At 36.1% G+C, this 23,380-nt stretch overlaps 3 pseudogenes; all 3 read left to right on the forward strand.

Annotated features, from left to right (window-relative positions):
* Positions 1–435: 435 nt before the first annotated feature.
* On the forward strand, positions 436–1,414 carry LOC133061349 (olfactory receptor 2AK2-like; annotated as a pseudogene).
* Positions 1,415–10,075: 8,661 nt separating this feature from the next.
* Positions 10,076–11,020, forward strand: LOC133062841 (olfactory receptor 2T33-like; annotated as a pseudogene).
* Positions 11,021–20,259: 9,239 nt separating this feature from the next.
* LOC133062842 (olfactory receptor 2T33-like) lies at positions 20,260–21,153 on the forward strand (annotated as a pseudogene).
* Positions 21,154–23,380: the final 2,227 nt, after the last annotated feature.

Below are 23,380 nucleotides of genomic sequence, written 5' to 3' on the forward strand. Positions count from 1 at the left end.
CTTCATACCAGTTCACAGCCAATATAAATTCAAAACACAGAAACACAATAGACATTTAACATTAGAGTATACTTAACCAAATTTTTTGTTGGTTAAAATTTTTATTACTTATATGAGTGAACTGAGTAGAAGACTAGGTTTATAAGAAGAAAACAAAGCTTCAGTGTATCTCCTTGAAGATATTTTAAAAGGAAGAAAATAATTTATCTTGGCAAACTACCTAAACTTTTCTTATTTTTATTATCAAAATATGTTGAACTTTACATTATGTAAAAACTTTATTTTTATTTCATACTTTCTTAAGTCTCTATAGTTTAATAAACATGGATTCATTGTATTGAATAAGGAAGATATATTAACCTAAGATGATTCAAGAACATATTCTCACATGTTAGAATCATCATCTTTTTCTCTTAAGGAAAGTCAATATTGTACATGGAATTCTCAGATATGGTCTGCTTTTATATTTTTGTTTAAGTCATGAATACAGGAAATCAAAGTGTCAAAACAGATTTTATACTTCTTGGTCTTTTCCAATATGGCCCAATGGACACCGTACTCTTTGTTGTCATTGCAATCCTGTTTTCGGTGGCTCTGATGGGGAATATCATGCTGATTCTTCTCATTCAATTGGACACCAGACTCCACACTCCAATGTACTTCCTACTCAGTCAACTCTCTTTCATCGACATGATGTACATCTCCACCACTGTGCCCAAAATGGCAACTAACTTTCTGTCCAATAGTAAGACCATTACATTTGTAGGTTGCAAGATTCAAGCATTTGTGTTCTTGGTCCTTGGTGGAACTGAAGCTCTTCTTCTTGGTTTCATGTCTTATGATCGCTATGTAGCCATCTGTCACCCTTTACATTACCCTGTACTCATGAGCAAGAAGATCTGCTGGTTCATGGTCACATGTGCGTGGACCAGTTGTTCTATCAACTCTTTAATACATACATTGTATGCATTTCAACTCCCCTTCTGTAGATCTTGGCTTATTAATCACTTTTTCTGTGAAGTTCCATCCATGTTGCCTGACACTGGTGTGTCAGGACACTTCTCAGTATGAACATACAATACTCCTGAGTGGACTTATTATTCTGTTGTTACCTTTCATGGCCATTTTAGCTTCCTATGCCTGTGTACTTACTGTGGTATTCCAGATGAGTTCAGGAAAAGGGCAGACAAAAGCTCTCTCCACTTGCTCCTCTCATCTGACTGTGGCAAGTCTTTTCTATGTAACCTCCCTCTCCACCTATACAAGGCCACACTCCTTGCATTCCCTGGAAGAGGACAAGATAGTAGCTGTGTTTTATACCTTTATTACACCTCTTCTGAACCCATTTATCTACAGCCTGAGGAATAAAGAAGTTATAGGGGCCTTGAGGAGAGTATGTGTACAGAAAATATGACTGCAGGAATTCCTTATTGATTGAATCTGAATAATATATAAAAGCTGTGCTTAAAATACTGTCTTGGAATATATAAATGATAATAAATACTGCCTAGTAATATATGAATCCTAAGAAATGTTTATGAAGGAAAAACATGATAAAAGTCTTTATTACTCCTGATATCAGAATTGCCTTGAACATTGTTATTATAACTAGACACATTTTCAATATAGAAGCTTGAGAAACACTGTATTGTCTAACTTATTTAACTTTGAACACAATAAAATTCAACCCTTTTAATCCAATGTTTTCATATTATGAATATTTTGAATTGGACATTTAAAACCTGCGATCCAAAGCATGGACTTCCCAGGTTACTCAGTGGCAAAACAATCTGCCTGCTGATGAAAAGATATGCAGGAGATGTGGGTTCCATCCCAAGGTTGGGAAGATCCCTTGGAGAGGAAATGACAACCCACTTCAGTATTCAGTATTCTGGGCTGGAGAATCCCATATACAGAAGAGCATGGCAGGCTACAGTCCATAGCGTCACCAAAGACAGACATGACTGACAGACCCAGCACACATTCAAAGCATCTGGAATATACTTTATCCTAATATACCTTTAGAGATGCTATAAGTGACAAATTTTTATAGAAGGCAAGCTATATAAGCCAATCATTCAACATATTTTTAGTGGCTTAACAATATGTGTGTCACTGGTGATAACTGCATAATCAAAAATGAACACTGACATACCTCTGAAATCATCTAATTTCAAAATTCAGTATGACTGAGCATTCAGTGAATGCAACAAATATTGCATTATATCAAAAGTTATAGCTGTTATAAAAACAAAATAAGTAGGGAATTTTGGTAGGGAATTTGTCATCTTCTATAAAACTGTCTTGAAAATAGAAACTGAAAGGATGGTATTTGAGCAACATTGAAGGGAGATGAGAATGTAAGCCAACTGGATATCTTGTGATATGTTTCCTCGGTGGAGGAAGAAGCAAAGGAGCAGAGAAAATGGTTGGCAAAGTCACAGCGGATCAAGGTATAAACTACTGAGCTGTAGAAAATGAGTGGACATAATGGACACATAGTTTGTAATAAAATGTAGACTGGTATAAAACTGGCATTAAGAAGATGAAAAAGATTGTTGTGTTTTGCAGAGAAGATTGAAATTGGCTATTAATTGACTGCAGCCATCTCATTGTGATAAAATTATATCTTGGACTGAAGTGGTGTTAGTGGAAGAGGATGAATTAGCCAGACTACACTGACAAAGCTTGTGAAATTTGAGGAAATCAAAAGGTCTCATAACTAAGCTAAGGCCATGGACTGCACAAGTGGAACACTGGAATTACCAAAAACTTAGTTCAAGAATACCAATCCCATCAGCATATGAATGGATAAGAAAGTTGTGGTACATATATACAATGGAATATTACTCAGCCTTTAAAAAGAATACATTTGAATCAGTTCTAATGAGATGGATAAACTGGAGCCCATTATATAGAGTGAAGTAAGCCAGAAAGATGAACACCAATAGAGTGTACTAACTCATATATATGGAATTTAGAAAGATGGTAATGATAAGTCTATATGTAAGACAGAAAAAGAGACACAGATGTATAGAACAGACTTTTGGACTCTATGGGAGAAGGCGAGGGTGGGATGATCTGAGAGAACAGCATCAAAACATGTATATTATCAAGTGTGAAGAAGATCACCAGCCCAGGTTGGATGCATGAGACAAGTGCTCGGAGCTGGTGCACTGGGATGACCCAGAGGGATGGGATGGGGAGGGAGGTGGGAGCGGGGTTCAGGATGGGGAACACATGTAAATCCTTGGCTGATTCATGTCAATGTATGGCAAAAACCACTACAATATTGTAAAGTAATTAGCCTCCAACTAATAAAAATAAATGGGGGAAAAAAAAAAAAAAGAATACCAAAGCAAAAACATTGGGTTCCTTGTTCACCTTTGATATTAGCTCTTTGGGCTTCCTGTATAGCTCAGTTGGTAAAGCATCTGCCTGGAATGAAAGAGACCTGGGTTTAATTCTTGGGTAGGAAAGCTCCCCTGAAGAAGGAAATGGAGACCCTCTCCAATTTTCTTGCCTGGAGAATCCCATGAACAGCCTGGCAGGCTACAGTTCATGGGGTTGCAAAAGTCAGACACTACTTAGCACTATCTTTTTCTTTCTTTTGTCCCAGTAATGGTAACATTATTATGACTTCCATTTCCTTTGAGTGAAAGCTTTATTAACAGAATCAAATAATAACTTATCCTTTGTGTTTGGTGTGTTTGCTCAATGTGTTTAGAAGATCCACTTTTTTAATATCTAAATAACATAATTATTTTTATTTGCAAGTGCTGCACTCAATATGCCAACAAATTTGGAAAACTCAGCAATGGCCACAGAACTGGAAAAGGTCAGTTTTCATTCCAATCCTGAAGAAAGCCAATGCCAAAGAATGCTCAAACTATCGCACAATTGCACTCATCTCACACGATAGTAAAGTAATGCTTAAAATTCTCCAAGCCAGGCTTTAGCAATACATGAAACATGAACTTCCAGATGCTTAAGCTGGTTTTCAAAAAGGCAAAGGAACCAGAGATCAAATTGTCAACATCCGCTGTATCATCAGAAAAGCAAGAGAGTTCCAGAAAAATATTTATTTCTGTTTTATTGACTATGCCAAAACCTTTGACTGTGTGGATCACAATAAACTGTGGAAAATTCTGAAAAAGATGGGAATACCAGACCACCTGACCTGCCTCTTGAGAAACCTGTATGCAGGTCAAGAAGCAACAGTTAGAATAGGACATGGAACCACAGACTGGTTCCAAATAGGAAAGGAGTGCATCAAGGCTGTATATTGTCACCCTGCTTATTTAACTTATATGCACAGTACATCATTAGAAATGCTGGGCTGGAGGAAGCACAAGCTGGAATCAAGTTGCCAAGGGAAATATCAATAATCTCAGATATGCAGATGACACCACCGTTATGGCAGAAAGTGAAGAAGACCTAAAGAGTCTCTTGATGAAAGTGAAAGAGGAGAGTGAAAAATGTTGGCTTAAAGCTCAATATTCAGAAAACCAAGATCATTGCATCCAGTCCCATCACTTCATGGCAAATAGATGGGGAAACAGTGGCTGACTTTATTTTTCTGGGCTCCAAAATCACTGCAGATGGTGACTGCATCCATGAAATTAAAAGACACTTACTTACTCCTTGGAAGGAAAGTTATGACCAACCTAGACAGTATATCCAAAGGCAGAGACATTACTTTGCCAACAAAGTTCCGTCTAGTCAAGGCTATGGTTTTTCCAGTGGTAATGTATGGATGTGAGAGTTGGACTGTGAAGAAAGCTGAACACCGAAAAATTGATGCTTTTGAACTGTGGTATTGGAGAAGACTCTTGGGAGTCCCTTGGACTGCAAGGAGATCCAACCAGTCTATCCTAAAGGAGATCAGTCCTGGGTGTTCATTGGAAGGACTAATGTTGAAGCTGAAACTCCAATACTTTGGCCATCTGATGCAAAGAGCTGACTCACTTGAAAAGACCATCATGCTGGGAAGCCTGGCATGCTGAAGTACATGGGGCCGCAAAGAGTTGGACATGACTGAGCGACTGAACTGAAGTCTTCACCAATATGCTGTATGCTACATTATAACAAAACAGAGGCATAATTAATTTCCAAACCTAGATAGATATAATATTGTTATTGTTCACTCACAGTTTGATTGTTTTAGACCCCATGGACTGCAGCACACCAGGCCTCCCTGTTCTTCACCATTTCCCAAAGTTTGCCCAAGTTCATGTCCACTGAATCCTTGATGTCATCCAGCCATCTTATCCTGTGATGCCCTCTTCTCCTTCTGCCCTCCATCTTTCCCAGCATCAGGGACTTTTCCAATGAGTTGGCTGTTTGCATCAGATGACCAAAATACTGGATCTTCAGCTTCAGCATCAATCCTTCCAAAGAGTAATCAGGATTGATTTCCCTTAAGATTTAATGGTTTGATCTTGCTGTCCAAGGGACTCTCCAGAGTCTTCTCTAGCACCACATATCATAGGCATCAATTCCTTGGTGCTCTGCCTTCTTTAGGGTCCAGTTCTCACAACCTTATGTGAACATTCAGAACACCATAGCCTTGACTATACAGACCTTTGACGGAAAAGTAATGTGTCTGCTTTTCAACACCCTGTCTAGGTTTGTCATAGCTTTCCTGCCAAGAAGCAATCATCTTCTAATTTCATGGCTGCAGTCACCATCTGTAATTATTTTAGAGTCCAAGAAGAGGAAATCCATCACTACTTCCACCTTTTCTCCTTCTTTCTGCCATGAAGTAATGGGGCTGGATGCCATGATCTTAGTTGTTTTAATATTTAATGTTAAGTCAGCTCTTTCACTCTGCTCCTTCACCCTCATCAGCAGGCTCTAGTTCCTCTTTGCTTTCTGTCACTAGAGTGGTATTATCCACACATCAGAAGTTGTTGATGTTTCTCCCACCTATCTTGATTCCAGCTTGCAACTCATCCAGCCCAGCATTTCTCATGATGTGCTCAGCGTATATGTTAATTAAGCAGAGTGACATCAGGACAGTCTTGCTGTACACCTTTCTCAAACTTGAACCAATCAGTTGCTCCATACAAGGTTCTTAATATTGCTTCTTGAACAGCATACAGGTTTCTCAGGAGACAGGTAAGATGGTCTGGTATTCCCATCTCTTTAAGAGTTTTCCACACTTCGTTATTATCTACATAGTCAAAAGCTTTAACTTAGTTGATGAGACAGATGTAGATGTTTTTCTGGAATTACCTTGCTTTCTCTGTGTTCCAGTGAATGTTGGCAATGATCTCTGCCTCCTCTGCCTTTTCTAAACTCAGCTTGGACATCTGGAAGTTCTTGGTTCATGTAATGCTGAAGCCTAACATTCAAGATTTTAAGCATGACCTTACTAGCATGGGAGATGAGTGCAATTTTCCAGTGGTTAGAACATTCTTTAGTACTACCCTTCTTGGGAACTGGGATGAAGATTGAACTTTTCCAATACTGTGGCCACTGGGTCTTCCAGATTTGTTGACATATTGAGTGCAGCACTTTAATAACATCATCCTTTAGGGTTTTGCATAGGTTTACTGGAACTCCATTGCATACTAGATTTATTAACAGCAGTGCTTCCTAAAGCCCACTTGACTTCACACTCCAGAATGTCTGGCTCTGGGTGACTGATCACACCATCATAGTTATCTGGTTCATTAAGATCTTTTTTGTACAGTTCTTCTGTGTATTCTTTCCATCTCTTCTTGATCTCTTCAGTGTCTACTAGATCTCTACCATTTCTGTCCTTTATTGTGTCCATCTTTGGGTGAAACATCACCTTGATAGTTCCAATTTTCCTGAAGAGATCTCTAGTCTTTTGGTTTCTGTTGTTTTCCTCTATTTTTATGTGCTGTTCATTGCAGAAGTCCTTCTTGTCTCCTTCCTATTCTTCAGAACTCTGTGTTTAGTTGGATGGATGTACCTTTCCTTTCTTCCTTGATTTTCATTTCTCTTCTTTCTTTGGCTATTTGTTAAACCTCTTCAGATAACCACTTTGCCTTCTTGTTTTTCTTTTTCTTTGGGATGGTTTTGTTCACTGCCTACTTTACAATATTGCAGATCTTGCCTGTAGTTCTTCAGGCTCACTGTTTACTAGATCAAAAGCTTGAATCTATTCATCACTTTCACTGAATATTCATAGATTTGATTTAAGTCATACCTGGCTGGCCTAATGGTTTTCCCCATTTTCTTTAGTGTAAGCCTGAATTTTGCTATGAGAAGCTGATAATCTGAGCCACAGTCAACTCCAGGTCTTGTTTTTGCTGACTTTATACAGCTTCTCTCTCTGTGGTTACAAAGAATATAATCAATTTGACTTTGGTATTGACCACTTGGTGATTTCCATGTGTAAAGCCATCACTTTTGTTGTTGAAAAAGGGTGTCCCTGTGATCCATGCCTTCTCTTGGCAGAATTCTGTTAGCCTTTGCCCTGCTTCATTTTTTTCTACAAGGCCAAATTTGCCTGTAACTCCAGGTATAATTTTGCATTCCAATCCCAAAGATGAATAGAGCATCTTCTTTTGGTGTTAGTTCTAGGAGGTCTTCTAGGTCTTCATAGATCTGGTCAACTTCAGCTTCTTTAGCAGTCTGTGTGCGTGGTAGGGGCATAGACTTGAATTATTGTGATGTTGAATCATTTGCCTTGGAAACAGAGATCATTCTGTCATTTTTAAGGTTGTACACAAGCACTGAATTTTGTACTCTTTTGTTGATTATGAGGGCTACTCCATTTCTTCTATGGGATTCTTGCTCACAGTAATATAATGGACATCTGAACTAAATTTGCCCATTGCTGTCCATTTTAGTTCACTGATTCCTAAGATGTCTATGTTTATTCTTACCATCTCCTGGTTAATCATGCCTAATTAACCTTGATTCACAGATCTAACATTATAGGTTCCTATGCAATACTGTTCTTTGCAGCATCAGATTTTACTTTCATCACCAGACAACTGAGCATCATTTCCCAGTGCTTCATTTTCTCTGGGGCTATTAGTAGTTGTCCTCTGCTCTTCCCCAGCAGCAAATTGGACACCTTCTGATGTGGGGGACTCATTTTTAAGTGTCATATCTTTTTGTCTTCTTACAGAGTTCATGAAGTTCTCATGGCAAGTATACTGTGGGTGGTTTGCCATTCCCTCCTCCAGTGGATCATGTTTTTTCAGAACTCTCCACTATGACCTGTCCATCTTGGGTGGCCCTACATGGCATGGCTCATAGCTTCATTAAGCTACACAAGCCCCTTCACCATGACAAGGCAGTGATCCATAAAGGGTAGATATAATATACATATTATTAAAATTATGAAGCAAGAAATTTATATGCTTATTTACATATATGCTTATTTACATATAATATGCCTATTATATACTTATATGCTTATTATATCTTATTTACAACTATTTTGATTAACAGAACATCTAAATCTTTTAATAGCATAATGAACATTGGTGGTATACACTAGATACTAAAGCAATGCAAATATTTATTAAAGATATAGTGCTTATTTACAAAACTTGCACAACTCATAAATTAACTTAAGGCAGAAGTAAAATAGTATTGCTAAACCATAGATTATGAAAAAAGTCCAAAGATTAAAATACTAATCTATTTTACACTCTTCCAAAGTTTTATTTTCAAGGAAAAGATAAATGTCACATAAGATAGCAAGTTATTTGCATAAAAATCCAGTTCAGTTACCATAGACACTTACAGGTAACAGAAGCTAGATGCTTTAGTGAAAAGATAACTAATCTCTGGAAGTAATGGTAATGTTGCAAATTTTATATGTAGGTGGTACTGTATTAATTTTGCATGATAAATTAATTTGGGCAAGTGTTGATTGAGTACTTAGATAACAAAGTAATCAGTTAACTGAGTATGATAATTAATCTGTTAATTAATAATTAGATCATTTAGATCATATTAGATCACAATTAGATCATAATTAGATCATACATCAATATAGTTGGTAGACTGGTATATCTCCTACATTTTAGGATGTATGATTACTGGTAGTGAAGTGTGAACAAGCTACAAATAAAATAAATGTATTTTCTTTTAGGTTGTATATATATATGAACTTATGAACTTTTTGTAATGCTATGTTTAACTAAATTCACACTCATTTTGTGAGGACATAAGATTAAAATGTTAACTGTTGAGAGGTCTCTAAACTGAGAGAAAGTCCCTGTGATCAGGAAGACAGCAGCGCTCAGGCCTGGTGTACTGAGATCATGGGTTGCTTGCAGGTGTGGAAGCAAGAAATTTAATGATTTTTCTTCTCTTTCCCAGAAAACTGAGTTTTAGAACTTCTATATTTGTTTTCTGCATATTTATTAATCAAAATTTGTACATCATGACATTGACAGAACTCGTGAAACTAATTTAAACAAATATAGGAGAAATACACAATACTTATCAGATATATCACATCAACATTGACTAAAATGAATGAATGAATGTATCTGTAGCTCCCTCAACATAAAAGTCCCCCAATTATAGAAAGTTTTGATCATCTAATAGTGTTTCCTAACTATAAGAGTAAATGATGTGTGATATACTGACAAAATATACAAAATTATAGAAATGTAGTTAGTACTACTATATATGGGCTTCCCTGGCGGCTCAGCAATAAAGAATCCACCTGCTGATGCAGGAAACACGGGGTCAATCCCTGTGTTGGGAAGATGCCCTGGAGAAGAAGATGGCACCCGGCTCCAACACTCTTACCTGGGAAATCCCACAGACAGAGGAGTCTGGTGGGCTATATAGTCCATGGGGTCGCAAAAGAATCAAACACGCCCTAGCGACAAAACAACTACTATACATACATGTTATCAAATTTATTTGGATTCAAAACAAAGTGTAATTACAAAGAGATGGAAAATAGGATGCTAAGGCAAACAATTGTGAATGCAAATGTTAAAGTCATAATTATGCCTCCCAGTATCTTTTTTTTCTATGTTATTTGATCAAGCTTTTGTAAGGAAATGCCTAAGCTTTTAAATAGGAATTTCTTAATAATTCATTGTCTTCCAGGAATAACTGAGCTATGGAAAATATACATGTCACCACAGGAATAAATTTCATTCTTCTAGGACTCTTTAACTACACAGAGACCCATCTGTTCCCCTTTTCCATGGTGCTCATGACTTCCCTCACCTCCCTGATGGGCAACGCCTTCATGATCATGCTCATCTATGTGAATCATCGGCTTCACACTCCCATGTACTTTCTTACTTTCTTAGCCAGCTCTCCCTTGTGGACATCATGCTGGTTCTCCCTATTGTCCCCCAAATGGCAGCCAATTACCTGAGGCACACCAGGTCCATCTCTCCCACTGGCTGTGGTGCCCAGATTGTCCTGCTTCTTACTCTGGGAGGGGGCGAGTGCTTCCTCTTAGCGGCCATGGCCTATGACCGCTATGTGGCCGTATGTCACCCCCTGAGATACCCGATCCTCATGAATCAGAAGCTCTGCTTGCACATGACAGCTGGCTCCTGGCTTTTGGGAGGGGTGGATGGGCTGATGCAGGCTGGTGTCACTCTGAGCTTCCCTTACTGCCACCCTCGAGAAATCAACCACTTCTGTGAGGCACCATCGCTTGTTTGCCTTGCCTGTACAGACACCTTGATTTTTGAATTCTTCATGTATGTCTGCTGCATTCTAATGCTCTTAATCCCACTGTCTCTCATCTTGGCCTCCTTTAGTCTCATCCTGGATGCTGTGTTTCATATGCAGTCCACTGCAGCCAAGAAGAAGGCCTTTGTGACCTGTTCTTCCCACCTGGCTGTCGTGAGGCTCTTCTATGGCACTAGCATGTTTATCTACATGTGGCCCAAATCTTAACCATTCAGTGGCCCATGACAAGGTGGTCTCTCCCTTTTACACAATTTTAACACATGTGTTGAACCCCCTTATATACAGTGTGAGGAATATAGAAGTCAAGGAGGCTTGTAGAAAGTGGCTGGAGAAACATTTTGAGTCATCTACATAGTGAGCATAATTTGCTAATATTGCATCACTCAAATTAGATTCAGGTTACAAAATTTCTTTGTGTCAATATACTTGGTGCTGCTTTGCCAGTTTGCACTGCTTTTTAAAAATGTGTTAGATAAACTACTACATGTAGATAAATTAATAAAAGTTACATTTGTCATCTTTTCCATATCTTGTCATATTATTTTTTTCTGAACTTACCTTGTGATTAGTTGTGATTATATGTGATTTAGAAAAAATCATTTGGTAAAAGATAAGCAGATAGGACTATAAATATGTAGGTTAAAATATACGGTAATTGTGAAAGGAAAAATTCAACAACTTTGTCTAAAAAAAGCAACACTAATTAAAATGATTAGTATGTGATAAATATTATCACATAAGTTAATATAGATAATATATTTATACACATTAATTTTTTTAAAAAGGCTGAAGTATTTTTTTCACTTATTAATAAGAGTATCTAATTAATATGAAATGCTGTAAATTAAAAAAAAATAATTGTCTTTGATCACAAGGAAAGTCTTTGACCTGAGGTTTCACATTTTGGGGTGAACTGAATGGAGTTAATAATATTGGATGAGTTTTATCTTATGATCTCTTGACAAGTTTCTTTTAAGGTATTTTATTTATAAGAGAGGAAGGAGAAAAGAAAGGGAGAGGGAAGAAGGAGTAAGCAGAGAGGAAAAAAAGAATGAAAGAAAGACATGTACAGCACACAATTTGATTTGAAAATTAATGCCAGTTTAGAAATGAAAAAAATCAAATTAAAATATTCTCCCGAAAAATTTATGAATTTTAATTTATTAAAATTAATTTCAAAATATGAATTTTAATATCATCTGAATTGACTACCATATTTCATTTAGCTATCATATCATCTTAAAAATACTAATTAAAATGATTAATATTTGGTATTATTGTCACATAAATTAATATAGATATTACATTTTAGATCTTCAGGGAATAATTTTTTTTAAACAAAAGAAAAAAACATGTTGGTATAGGTTCAATAATTCTGATTTTACATGTCATGTCAGAGCTAAAGTTGTTGCTAAATGTTGCTTGAAGCTAAAATGTTAGTAAAGATGGAAGAAAAAAACCTATAAAAACAAACACAAAGCAATTAAGAAAATAGCAATAGAAGCATACGTATTGATAATTTCTTAAATGAAAATGGATTAAGTGCATCAAACTAAAGATATACACTGACTGAGTGGACACAAATACAAGACCTGTATGTATGCTGTCTACAAGGAACTCAGCTGAGACCTAGGAACTCATACAGATCGAAAGTGATGCAATGAAAGAAGGTATTCCATGCAAGTTCCGAATCACAAGATTTCATTCCACATCACAAGAAAGCTGGAGTAGCAATACTCACATGAAACAAAATAGACTTTAAAATAAAAACCATTACATTAGACAAAGACATGTGCAAAATAATGATCAAGGAATCAATCTAAAAAGAATATATAAAAATTATAAATTTGTATGGACCAAATATAGAAGCACCTCAATATAAATGGCAAATACTAACAACCATAAAGTGAGAAATCAACAGTAATGAAATAATACTGGGGCACTTTAACACCTAACTGTCACCAATGAGCAGATCATATAGACAGAAAATTATGTTCTAATGAGGTGGATAAAACTGGAGCCTATTATACAGAGTGAAGTAAGTCAGAAAGAAAAACATCAATACAGTATATTAATGCATATATATGGAACTCAGATGGTAATGATGACTGCATGTATAAGGCAGCAAAAGAGACACACATGTAAGGAACAGATTTTTGGACTCAGTGGGAGAAGGCAAAGGTGCGATGATTTGAGAGAATAGCATTGAAACATGTATATTACCATATGCAAAATAGATAACCCATGCAGGTTTGATGCATGAAGCAGTGCTCTCAAGGCTGGTGCTCTGGGACAACCCAGATGGATGGGGTGAGGAGGGAAGTGGAAGGAGTGTTCAGGATCAGGTCGGGGGGGCACATGTACACCCATGGCTTATTCATGTTGATGTATGACAAAAATCACCACAATATCGTAAAGTAATTATCCTTCAATTAAAATGAATAAATTAATTTTTAAAAAGTTTATGGATTTATATAGCAATCTATGCTGAAGAATACTATTTTATACTTTATATTATTTGTATATGTAAATTTTATAAGTAAAATATTTAAATATGCAATTTGCATATGCACCCCAATGTGTATACTATTTATTATTATTATTTATTATTCATCCTCCTTCTCCATATGGGGTGGCAGATTGACATTAATCAGCTGAAGATGTTCGATGATTCTCAAGATTCACTGCTTGTAGTCGATGCTGAAATGAATTACCAAAATTTTGTGCTTTAAAACAACAGAAATGTATTTTCTCACACTCTTGAAGGACAAAAATCCAAAATGAATTCCATTGTGTTGAAATTAAGGTGTCAGTAGGGCTGACTACTCCAAAAGGCCGCAGAGAATAATCTTTTCATTGCCTATTCTAGTTTCATGTGTTTGCCAACATTTCTTGTCTTGTGGTTGAAGGACTCCAATCTCTGCCTGTGTGCTAGATTGCCTTCTTCTCTTCTGATTTTGTTGAATCTCTGTCTCTGTCCTATAAGGATTCATGTTATGGCATTTAGCGTCCATCCTGACAACACTAAAATAATCCTCCCATCTTGAATTCTTTAATGATATGTGCAAGAACTTTGTAATGTAAGACCATTGTCACAGGAGATTAGTATACCTGATAACTTGATGGACAAGTATTTAATCTACTACCATTCATCTCAACTTCAGAGAAAGCTCTCATTCAGTGCTTTGTAGATATCAGTTATTTGGGAAGTTTTCAGTCACTATTTCTATAAATTCGTCTTCAGTACTAAATCTTTTCTATTCTCCCTTAACAATTCAAAGGTTAAACGATTTATCTAGTTATTGACTCATGGTTCCCCCAAGGCCTTTTCATTGTTTTCAGTCATTTTTTTATGCTGTTTTTTAGATTGGATAATTACTATTGATTTGTTATCATTATGAACAATTCTCAATCTGTCATTTCCATTTTGCTATTGAACCGATCCAGAGAGAGAAGTATTATTATTACTACTGTGCTGTGCTCAGTCGCTCAGCTGTGTCCAACTCTGCAGTTCCATGGACTGTAGCTCATCAAGGGGATTTTCTAGGCAAGATCACACCATCATGATTATCTGGGTCATGAAGATCTTTTTTGTATAGTTCTAGAAGGAAATGTCAACCCACTCTAGTACTCTTGCCTGGAAAATCCCAGGGATGGCGGAGGAGCCTGGTAGGCTATAGTCCATGGGATCACAAAGAGTCAGACACGACTGAGTGACTTCACTTTCTGTGTACTCTTGCCACCTCTTCTTAATGTCTTCTGCTTCTGTTATGTCCATACCATTTCTGTTATTTATTTGCCCATCTTTGCATGGTATGTTCCCTTGGTATCTCTAATTTTCTTGACGAGATCTCTAGTCTTTCTCCTTCTATTGGTTTCCTCTATTTCTTTGCATTCATCACTGAGGAAGGCTTTCTTATCTCTCCTTGCTATTTGTTTGAACTCTGCGTTCAAATGGGTATATCTTTCCTCTTCTCCTTTGCCTTTTGCTTCTCTTCTATTCACAGCTATTTGTAAGCCCTTCTCAGACAACCATTTTGCCTTTTTGCATTTCATTTCCTTGGTGATGGTCTTGATCCCTGCTTCCTGTACAATGTCATGAACCTCTGTCCATAGTTCTTCAGGCACTCTATCAGATCTAATCCCTTGAATCTATTTGTCACTTCCACTATGTAATTATGCAGGGTTTGATTTAGGTCATACCTGAATGGTGTAGTGGTTTTCCCTACTTTCTTCAATTTAAATCTGAATTTGGCAATAAGGAGTTCATGATCTGAGCCACAGTCAGCTCCCAGTCTTGTTTTTGCTGACTGTGTAGAACTTCTCCATCTTTGGCTGCAATGAATGTAATCAATCTGATTTTGATATTGACCATCTGATGATCTCCAAGTGTAGAGTCTTCTCTTCTGTTGTTGGAAGAGGTTGTTTTATGACCAGTGTGTTCTCTTGGCAAAATTCTATCAGCTTTTGCCCTGCTTCATTCTGTACTCCAAGGCCAAATTTGCCTGTTACTCTATGTATTTCTTGAGTTCTTGTTTTTGCCTTCCAGTTCCCTATAAAGAAAAGGACATCTTTTTTGGGTGTTAGTTCTAGAAGGTCAAGGTGTTAGGTCTAGAAGGTCAAGTTGTTAGCTAGAAAAAAGCAAATACTTGATTTAACATAGAATCTTAACTTCCAAAACCTGGGTTATGGACTCATGATGCTTCATTCAATACATGGTTTGTCCCTTGAATTTCTAGGGAAAATAAATTAATCTAACTGTAATAGAATGCATATGCAATTCTTAAATATCAATGTCTACTTAATTTAGTTATTGTGACATTCCATGAGACAATACATATCAAGGAGTTAGCATAGTGCTTGAAATAATATTTTCTCTAATTATTGTCTTTGTTATGTCTGAGTTGGCAGATCTGTACAACACTGATGAGGAATAAGAGTTATTTCAGCTTGAAAATGTAGGATCAAATAGAAGAAAAGAAGGTTATATGAGAGTCAGGATAATTTGTTTGGTCTACAAGTGTGTAATGAGAATGTATTAGGGCAAAGTGAAATTTTGCTAATTCTTTGGAATCCACATTAAAATGGAGACAGTAATGAGACAATGGACCTAAAATGTCCTTTGTTGGACTTCCCTGGCATCCTAGTAGTTAAGATTCCACTTCCAGTAGGGGGGGCATGGGTTTGATTCTAGGTCTTGGAGCTAAGTTCCCACATACTGTCTACTGCAACCCCCCTACCCCCCAAAAAAAGACTTTCAGTTCTGTATAATCACAGGTATTATACAACTTAAAATTAAATAGCAAATGCTTTTATACATGTTTCAAAGTGTAGAGCAACTACAGTGATGACCTGATATACTCTTGGCTTATAAATCTATCATGCATCTTGAACCTGTTGAATTACACAGACTTGAATCCATTTGGGTAAAGCAGTCTTTTTTATATGAAAAAATGCATAATAAGATTTCATCTTTTTATCCTATGATTTAAAATTTTTAAGAAGGAAATAAATTATTTTATAAATTCCATAGCATATTAAAATTGTTATAATCTGTATGAGAAAATGTTTAAAAATTGGTAATTGAAGAACCAATAGTCTTAAAGTGACTAAACTTACAGTGGTTATGTATCTTTATTTTGTGGTCAAATAACTCATAAATGATAGCTGGAGTACACAGTCCATCCCAAAGAGATATTATATATATTAGGTCATCAAAATTATACATATGTTAAAAATAAGTAGAATTATGCTATATGTTAGTTCTCAGATAAATATTGATTTTACTACCAAGGATGGGAAACATAATAATAATATAAAATATTAAGGACAATTTTTATTGTATTTAGCCATACATGTTGTTATGCATTTGTATGCATTTTCTATTGTAATCAACAATCCTAAAAGAGATTGATAATATATTTCTTCCCATTTTGATATGGTCTTTAAATGTATTTCAGCTTAAATTGCCTAAATTTATCCAGATACTTATCAAGGATCCATGTACTCAAATTCAAGAAACCTAATTCTTAATTCTGTACTTCTAACTCATAAAATCAGAGAAAACCATTATACTGAATCAAGGATTAGAAAGACAAAAATGGCTTTCAGTTTTCTAATATTTAATGTTCATTTACTAGTGAGTCACATAATTTTAGACATTAGATTTCCTATTGATTAAATTTGAAATATATGGATACTTTACATGGCTTTCACTTGAAAATATAAGATTGAATGGACAAAATATCTGATGTTACCATAATGATCTTCTTTAAATACTATTATTTTAAAATATTTTTTTTATTAACTGTAAATCCATTTAGGGCTTTCAAACTCATTTGTAAAGTAATTCATCACATGAAAAGTATGTTGAGAAGCTGGTCTTAAATATTAGTTGACAGTTTTGATTCAAATAGAGAACATAAAGTGTGCCTCAACAGAGCAAATGAAGACAGTGCTGGAAGACAGTCTAGTATAATATGAACTTCCTGAGTCTAGAAAGAAGAAAACTGACTTATCAGTTATGGTGTCAACATGCTCAAAACTCGTAAACATCTTCTAAGTGAGTTTTGACAAGAAATTGAAATTTTTCCTTCATGTGATTTAAGTGTTCTGTAATTCAGGTGGTCCATGTTTCTCTGAATCTGGACTGGAAAAGTTGGAGAAATTTTATATTGTCTTTTCATACCTTGTAAAAAAAATGAACTCCAAACAGGACAATTTATAAGGCTAATATAGTTAATAAATATAGATGCAAAAGTTTCTTCAAAAATTATACTATACTTACCAAGATCATAGATTCATAAGATGTACAATACATACCAGGAATAAGCAGTTTTATTCTAATAATAGTCACATGGTCTAGCATGAGAAAATCCACCAATGTAATCTAGTCCATTGACTAAATTAATAACAACATATAAGTATTTTAAGTACATATAATACTCAATGTGAACCTTAGTTCAAAATGCTGTAACAATTCAAAAATAGTAAATATTTTAAATAGGCTGGGGAAGATATTGATGATGCATATAAACAAGTCAGAACAGTGCACATAGATTAAAAAATAAATTATTTGCATCTATAAAGAAAATTCAAGTTATCCTATATATCTATCTATATATATATATAGATATATATATCTATATATATATCCTATATATATCCTATAGAAAATATGAACAAGAGAGGTTCACCATGGATTTGAAGAAGTAATCCAAGAGGTTAATGCATACTTTTGGCTCAGTATCAATAAGAAGCTTATAAATTAAAATAAAATCAATTCTCACTGTCCTATGTTTGACCATAATTACTGCACCTAACATTATCTCACAGTTCCACATGTGGAGAAAGAATGACCAAATCAACAGTTGATGGTATTGAAAAAGTAAGGATTCAGTTGCCTCAAATCCAAAAATTGTTACTTTTAGATTATTTACTGGGAAAAACTCATGTCATATGCAAATGATCATAAACTATAGTGATAGAAAATTAGAAAGAAACTATATATTGATAAATATGCCTGCTATGTACATAATGTAATAAAATTGAGTAATAATTAACAACTTCCTAGGTAATCAATATAGTACACATAATATTGAAATAACAAAGCATGATAGTGATATGTACATGATCATACCTTATTTATAATTATTTTGATTAACAAAACATTGTATCTTTTAATGACTTTGGTGCAATACACTAGGCACTAAAAACAATGTGAATATTTATTAAAGATATGGTGCCATTCACATAATTTACACTACTTATCAAGTAACTTACAAAGGAACTAAAAATATTTGCTACACCTTATTTATAATTATTTTGATTAACAAAACATTGTATCTTTTAATGACTTTGGTGCAATACACTAGGCACTAAAAACAATGTGAATATTTATTAAAGATATGGTGCCATTCACATAATTTACACTACTTATCAAGTAACTTGCAAAGGAACTAAAAATATTTGCTACACCATAGACTATGGCTCTAGCTCAAACATAATCCTGTAAATCACTAATCTATTGCTCTCTTTCAAATTTTAATTTACAAAGAAAATACAAATGTCACATAACCATCCAATTGTACTGTCATAGTTATCTACAGGTAACAGAAATGGAAGCTTATGGCTTTGTAAAAGAAGAATTAATCTCTGGAAATAAATGAAATGCTCCATATTTTATGTATACTTGTGCTATATGTCAGATAAATTTCATGTGATAAATTAATTTAGGTATTCTTATTTAATTGACTACCTAATTAAACAATCACTCAATTACATATGGTCATCTGTTAGTTAATTAAATTGGTTAATAAATTGGTATTTCTACTACATTAAAGAGTATATGAGTATTAGTAACAAACTCTGAAAGCCTTTGTTGTTGTTGTTCAGTCACTCAGTCATGTCCAACTCTTTGCAACCCCATGGACTGCAGCATGCCAGGCTTCCTTATCCTTCACCATCGCCTGGAGCTTGCTTTAATGCATGTCCTATGAGTTGGTGATGTTATCCAACCATCTCATCCTCTGTCGTCCCCTTCTCCTCCTGCCTTCAACCTTTCCCAGGATCAGGGTCTTTGCTAATTAGTCAGCTCTTGACATAGGTGGCCAAAATATTGGAGCTTCAGCTTCAGTATCAGTCCTTCCAATGAATATTCAGGGCTGATTTCTTTTAGGATTGACTGGTTTGATCTTGCAGTCCAAGGAACTCTCAAGAGTCTTCTTCAATACCACAGTTCAAAAGCATTCTGAAAGTCTTCAAGTAAGATCAATTTATTTATGTTCCTTTAGATTTTGAATTCCTGTATGAATTTTTAAACTTTTTCATGATGCATATATTCAACCAATTCAGGCTCATTTTTGTGAGTATATATTAGTAATAAATGTTGTCTGTTGAGAGGTCTCTGAACTAAGGAAATGTCCCTGAAATTAGGAAGACAGATCACAGTAACAATAGACATATGGTGATGGGTTCCCCTGAACTCTACCTGTGGTAGCTGGAAACCTGGTGATTAAGATCATGGGTTGCTTGAAGGTATGGAATAGAGTAATTTAGCCATTTTTCTCTTCTCCCCCAGAAACTGAGTTTTAGTAGTTATACATTTTCTTTTGTCTATATATTTAATTTTCAAAATCTAATTCATCATGACACTGAAAGAAATATTGTGAAGTTTAAACAAATATGGGTAAATCACATTGATATTGACTAACATGTGTGGATCCGAAGCTCCTTCAACATGGAAGCCTCTAAATTACAGAAAATTGGGATTATATAATAATGTTTCCTAACATCATGATTAAATCATGTGGCTTACTGACAAAATACAGAGAAATAATAGAAATGCAATTAGTATTATTATATATATATAATCCACTTTATTTTGATTGAAAGTAATGTATAATCATAAAGAGATGAACAATAGGGTCTTAAGGAAAACATTTTGTTGTGGAAAGGAACATTGAACCCATAATTATTCCTCCAAGTGTCATATTTTATGTTGTTTGACCAAGTTTTCTCAAGAAATTGGTCAAGTTTCCCTCAAGCAAATCTTATTTCCTAATCATTCATTATCTTCCAGGAATGACAGGAACCATGGAAAATGCAAATGACACCACAGGAATAAATTTCATTCTTCTAGGGCTCTTTAATCACACACAGACTCATTTGTTCCTCTTTCCATAGTGCTAGTGATCTTCCTCAGGTTGCTGATGGGTAACATCTTCATGATCATGCTTATTCAAGTGGATCCCTGGCTGCCCACTCCCATGTACTTCCTGCTTAGCCAGCTCTCCTTCAGGGACACGATGCTGGTTCTCACTATTGTTCCCAAAATGTCAGCCAACTACCTGATGCACAGCAGGTCTGTCTCTCCAGCTGGCTGTGGTACTCAAATCTTCCTGTTTCTCACTCTGGGAGGGGGTGAGTGCTTCCTTTTAGCCGCCAAGGCCCATAACCACTATGTGTCCATGTCACCCCTTGGCGATACTCCACCCTGATGAATCAGAAGCGCTGCGGATTTCAGCAGGCTCCTGACTTTCAGGAGGGGTGGAAAGGCTGGTGCAGGCTGGTGCCACCCTGAGCTTCCCTTACTGCCACTGTCAAGAAATGAACCACTTCTTTTGTGAGGCACCGTCACTTGTTTGCTTTGCTTGTGTAGACACCATGGTTTTTGAGTTTTTCATGTATGTCTGCTGTATTCTGATGTTCTTGATTCCACCGTCTCTCATTTTGGCTTCCTATAGTCTCACCCTGGCTACTGTGCTCTGAATGCAGTCCACTATTGCTGGAAAGAAAACTTTTGCCACCTGTTCCTCCCACCTGGTTATTGTGGGGCTATTCTATGGTACCCTCATCTTTCTCTACATGTGACCCAAATCCTATCATTCAGTGGCCTGTGACATCTGCTTTTTACACCATCTTTTGAATCCTGTTATACACACTGTGAGGAATGAAGAAGTCAAGGGGACCTTGAAAAAGCAGCTGTAGAAACATTTTTGGTGGTCTCAGTAGTGAGCATTATTTTCCAAAATGGCATCTCTCAAATTAGATTTAGGTTATGAAATTTGTTTTGTGTCAATATATTTTGTTCTCACTTTCCTAGTTTGCATTATTTCTTAAAGTATTTCTTCCACATTTAATAAATTAGTGAAATGATATTTGTCATGTTTTCATACCTTGCCATTAAATTTTTTTCTGATATTTGGATTTCAGCAATAAATATTAATGACTGACTCACTGTAGCACAAGATACTCTAGACGACAATCATGTGATTTTTTTTGTGTGTACGATTTTTGTTTTAATTATGATGAGGTGAATTATTTTAAAAAGTGCATAATTATTTTATAATTATATATATGATGACTTCCCTGGTGGCTCAGATGGTAAAGTGTCTGCCTACAATGCGGGAGACCTGGGTTCAATCCCTGGGTCAGTAAGATCCCCTGGAGCAGGAAATGGCAACCCACTCCAACACTCTTGCCTGGAAAATCCCATAGATGGAGGAGCCTGGTAGGCGGCAGTCCATGGGTTGAAAAGTTGAATAAAAGAGGCTTTTTAGTTCCTCTTTGACTTCTGCATAAGAGTGGTGTCATCTGCATATCTGAAGTTATTGATATTTCTCATGGCAATCTTGATTCCAGCTTGTGCTTCATTCACCCAGCATTTTGCATGATATACTCTGAAAGAGGAGAGTGAAAAAGTTGTCTTAAGACTCAACATTCAGAAAACTAAGATCATGGCATCTGATCCCATCACTTCATGGCAAATGTATGGGGAAATAATGGAAACACTGAGAGACTTTATTTTGGGTGGCTCCAAAATCACTGCAGATGGTGACTTCAGCCATGAAATTAAAAAAAACTCTTTCTCCTTGGAAGAAAAGCTATGACAAACCTAGACATCATATTAAAAAGCAGAGACATTACTTTGCCAACAAAAGCCCATCTAGTCAAAGCTATGGTTTTTCCCATAGTCATGTATCAATGTGAAAATTGGACTATAAAGAAAGCTGGGCAATGAGGAATTGATGCTTTTGAACTGTGATGTTGGAGAAGTCTCTTGAGAGTCCCTTGGACTGCAAGGAGATCCAACCAGTCCATCCTAAAGGAAATCAGTCCTGAATATTCATTGGAAGGACTGATGCTGAAGCTGAAACTCCAATACTTTGGCCACCTGATGCAAAAAACCAACTTATTTGAAAAGATCCTAATGCTGTGAAAGATTGAAGGCGAGAGGTGAAAGGGATGACAGAGGATGAGACGGTTGAATGGTATCACCGACTGGATGAACATGAGTTTGAGTAAGCTCTGGGAGGTGGTGATCAAAAGAAGCCTGGTGTACTGCAGTCCATGGGGTCATAAAGAGTTGGACAGGACTGAGTGACTGAACTGAACTGAACTCTGCAGAGAAGTTAAATAAGCAGGGTGACAACATACAGCCTTGATGTACTCCTTTCCCAATTTTGAACCAGGCTATTGTTCCATGTCCAGTTCTAATTGTTGCTTCTTGACTGCATACAGGTTTCTCAGGAGGCGTGTAAAGTGATCTGTTATTCCAGTCTCTTTAAGACAACAGTTTGTTGTGATCCGCACAGTCAAAAGGTTTAGCATAATCAATGAAACAAAAGTAGATATTTTCCTGGAATTCTCTTGCTTTTCCTATGATTCAATGGTTGTTTGCAATTTAACCTCTTGTTCTTCTGCCTTTTCTAAATCCAGCCTGTATATCTGGAAGTGTTCATTTCATGTACTCTTGCAGCCTAGCTTAAAGGATTTTGAGCATTATTTTGCTAGCATGTGAAATAAGTGCTATTGTGCAATTGTATGAACGTTCTTTGACATTGCCCTTTTTTGATATCAGAATGAAAATAGGCCTTTTCCAGTCCTGGGCCCACTGCTGAGTTTCCCAAATTTGCAGACATATTGAGTGCAGCGCTTTAACAACATCATCTTTTAGGATTTGAAATAACTCAGCTGGAATTCCACCACCTCTGCTAGCAACTAGCTTTGTCCCTTGTGATGCTTCCTAAGGTCCTCTTGATGCACACTCCAGGATGTCTGGCTCTAGGTGAGTGATCACACCATCGTGGTTATCTGGGTCATTAGATCTTTTTTTGCGTAGTTCTTCTAAGTAATCTTGCCACCTCTTCTTAATATCTTCTGCTTCTGTTAAGTTCATACCATTTCTGTCCTATATTGTGCCCATCTTTGCATG

The sequence above is a fragment of the Dama dama genome, chromosome 9 (genome assembly GCF_033118175.1).
Source record: "Dama dama isolate Ldn47 chromosome 9, ASM3311817v1, whole genome shotgun sequence".
Taxonomy (NCBI): Eukaryota; Metazoa; Chordata; class Mammalia; order Artiodactyla; family Cervidae; genus Dama; species Dama dama.